Here is a 4,222-nt window from a genome sequence, read left to right as displayed (position 1 = left end):
AAAAAAAAAAAAAAAAAAAAAAAAAAAAAAAAACAAAAAAAAAACCTCAAAATCTAGCAGAAGATAAGAAATAACTAAGATCAGAGCAAAATTGAAGGAGATAGAGATATAAAAAAAACCTTTTAAAAAATCAATAAATCCAGGAGCTGGTTTTTTGAAAAGATCAACAAAATACACAGACCACTAGCTAGATTAATAAAAAAGGAGAGGGAGAAGAATCAAATAGATGCTATAAAAAACAATAAAGGGATATCACGACTGATGCCACAGAAATACAAACCACAATCTGACATTACTACAAACAACTCTATGCACATAAACCAGTAAACATAGAAGAAATGGATAAATTCCTGGATACTTGCACCCTCCAAACCCTAAACCAGGAGGAAGTTGAAACCTTGAATAGACCAATAAAGAGGGCTGAAGTTGAGGCAGCAATTAATAGCCTACCAACCAAAAAAAGTGCAGGTCTACACGGGTTCACTGCTGAATTCTACCAGATGTACAAAGAGGAGCTGGTACCATCCCTTCTGAAACTATTCCAAACAATCTAAAAAGAAGGAATCCTTCTCAAATCATTTTATGAGACCAACATCATCCTGATACCAAAACCCAGCAGAGACTCAACAAAAAAAGAAAACTTCAGGCCAATATCCATGATGAACACAGATGCAAAAATCTTCAATAAAATACTGGCAAACCGATTGCAACAGCACATCAAAAAGCTTATTGATCATGATCAAGTAGGCTTCATTCCAGGGATGCAAGCCTGGTTCAACACATGCTAGTCTATAAATGTAATCCACCACATAAACAGAACCAAAGACAAAAACCACATGATTATCTCAATAGATGCAGAGAAGGCCTTCGACAAAATTCAACAGCCCTGTATGCTAAAAACTCTCTATAAACCATATCTCAAAACAATAAAATCTATTTACAACAAATCTACAGCCAATATCATCCTGAATGGGCAAAAACTAGAAGAATTCCCTTTGAAATCCGGCCCTAGACAAGGATGCCCTTTCTCACCACTCCTATTCAATATAGTATTGGAAGTTCTTGCCAGAGCAATTATAAAAGAATTTAAAAAAAAGGGGGTATTCAATTAGGAAAAGAGGAAGTCAAATTGTCTCTACTTGCAGATGACATGATTGTATATTTAGAAGACCCTATCATCTCAGCCCAAAATCTCCTTAAACTGATAAGCAACTTCAGCAAAGTCTCAGGATACAAAATCAATGCGCAGAAATGACAAGCATTGCTATACACCAATAACAGACTAACAGAAAGCCAAATCATGAGCAAACTCCCATTCACAATTGCTACAAAGAAAATAAAATACCTAGGAATACAACTAACAATGGATGTAAAGGACCTCCTCACAGAGAACTACAAACCACTGCTCAAAGAAATAAGAGAGGACACGAACAGATGGAAAAACATTCCATGCTCATGGTTAGGAAGAATCAATATCATGAAAATGGCCATATTGTCCAAAATAATTTATAGATTCAACACTATCCCCATCAAGCTACCAATGACCTTCTTCAAAGAACTGGAAAAAACCACCTTAAACTTCATATGGAACCAAAAGAGAGCCCGCATAGCCAAGATAAACCTAAGCAAAAAGAACAAAGCCGGAGGCACCATGCTATGTGATTTCAAACTATACGACAAGGCTACAGTAATCAAAACAGCATGGTACTGGTACCAAAACAGAGATATAGATCAATGGAACACAACAGAGGCCCTGGAGGCAAGACCACACATCTACAACCATCTGATCTTTGACAAACCTGACAAAAACAAGCCATGGGGAAAGGATTCCCTGTATAATAAATGGTGTTGGAAAAACTGGCTAGCCATGTGCAGAAAGCAGAAACTGGACCCCTTCTTGACACCTTACACTAAAATTAACTCCAGATGGATTAAAGACTTAAACATAAGACCTAAAACTGTAAAAACCCTAGAAGAAAACCTAGGCAAAACCATTCAGGACATAGGCATAGGCAAGGACTTCATGACTAAAACACCAAAAGCATTGGCAACAAAAGCCAAAATAGACAAATGGGACCTAATTGAACTCCAGAGCTTCTGTACAGCCAAAGAGACAATCATTAGATTGTCTAATGTTGCTGGTTGTCTAACCAGCAACCAATGGAATGGGAAAAAATTTTTCCAATCTACCCATCTGACAAAGGGTTAATATCCAGAATCTACAAATAACTAAAACAGATTCACAAGAAAAAAACAAACCCATCCAAAAGTGGGCAAAGTATATGAACAGACACTTTTTAAAAGAAGACATACAGGAGGCCAACAAACACATGAAAAAATGCTCATCATCAGTGATTATTAGAGAAATGCAAATCAAAACCACATTGAGATACCATCTCACGCGAGTTAGAATGGTGATCATTAAAAAATCCGGAGACAACAGATGCTGGAGAGGATGTGGAGAAATAGGAACACTTTTACACTGTTGGTGGGAATGTAAATTAGTTCAACCATTGTGGAAGACAGTCTGGTGATTCCTCAAGGACCTAGAAATAGAAATTCCATTTGACCCAGCAATCCCATTACTGGGTATATATCCAAAGGATTATAAATCGTTCTATCATAAGGACACATGTACAAGAATGTTCACTGCAGTACTGTTTACAATAGCAAAGACTTGGAACAAACCCAAATGCCCATCAATGATAGACTGGACAGGGAAAATGTGGCACATATACACCATGGAATACTATGCAGCCATAAAAAACGATGAGTTCGTGTCCTTTGTAAGGACATGGATGAACCTGGAAACCATCATTCTCAGCAAACTGACACAAGAACAGAAAATCAAACACGCATGTTCTCATTCATAGGTGGGTGTTGAACAATGAGAACACATGGACACAGGGAGGGGAGCATCACACACTGGAGTCTGTCGGGGGAAATAGGGGAGGGAGAGTGGAGGGTGGGAAGTTGGGGAGGGATAACATTGGGAGAAATGTCAGATATAGACGTTGGGGAGGAAGGTACCAAACCACATTGCCATGTATGTACCTATGCAATAATCTTGCATGTTCTTCACATGTACCCCCAAACCTAAAACACAATACAAATATATTTTTAAAAAATCTGGAGACAACAGATGCTCGAGAGAATGTGGAGAAATAGGAATACTTTTACACTGTTGGTGGGACTGTAAACTAATTCAACCATTGTGTAAGACAGTGTGGTGCTTCCTCAAGGACCTAGAAACAGAAATTCCATTTTACCCAGCAATTCCATTACCCAAAGGATTATAAATCATTCTACTATAAAGACACACGCACACATATATTCATAGTGGCACTGTTTACAATAGCAAAGACCTGCAACCAACCCAAATGCCCATTCACGAAAGACTGGACAAGGAAAATGTGGCATGGAATACTATGCACCCTTAAAAAATGATGAGTTCGTGTCCTTTGTAGGGACATGGATGAAACTGGAAACCATCATTCTCAGCAAACTGACACAAGAACAGAAAATCAAACCCTGCATGTTCTCACTCATATGCAGGTGTTGAACAATGAGAACACATGGACACAGGGAGAGGAGCATCAAACCCTAGGGTCTGTTGAGGGGGGCAAAGGAGGGACAGTGGTGGCGTGGGGAGGTCGGAGAGGGATAACATGGGGAGAAATGCCAGATGTAGGTGATGGGGGGATGGAGGCAGCGAACCACATTGCCAGGTGTGTACCTATGCAACAATCCTGCATGATCTGCACATGTGACCCAGGACCTAAAGTACAATAAAAAAAAAAAAAAAAAAAACTACAGTAATAAAAACTGTCTAGTACTGGCATAAGGATAAACATATAGATCAATGGAATAGAATGAAAAGTACAGGGGTATACTCTTACATTTATAGTCAGTTGATTAACCACAAGTGTGCTGACATGATTCAATGGGAGAAAGGATAGTCTTTTAAACAAATGGTTCTAGAATAACTAGATAGCAACATGCAAAGCAATGAAGTTTGACCCTTATCTCCGACCATACACAAAAGTTAACTGTAGAGATACAGCTGAGAAATAGATGTTACCGGGTAGTGATATGAGGAATTGCACTCTAATACATTCTTTTGCATCAGATGCTTAAGAATAACTATGCTAGTTGTGGAGGTAAGCACTGGAGAACTTTTTGTATGACTATGTAATACCCAGGATTGAGGTGTCAGTTCTGT

This window comes from Sapajus apella, unplaced genomic scaffold (genome assembly GCF_009761245.1).
Source record: "Sapajus apella isolate SASKATOON/1434 unplaced genomic scaffold, GSC_monkey_1.0 scaffold17, whole genome shotgun sequence".
Lineage (NCBI taxonomy): Eukaryota > Metazoa > Chordata > Mammalia > Primates > Cebidae > Sapajus > Sapajus apella.
This window is presented reverse-complemented; position numbering follows the sequence as displayed.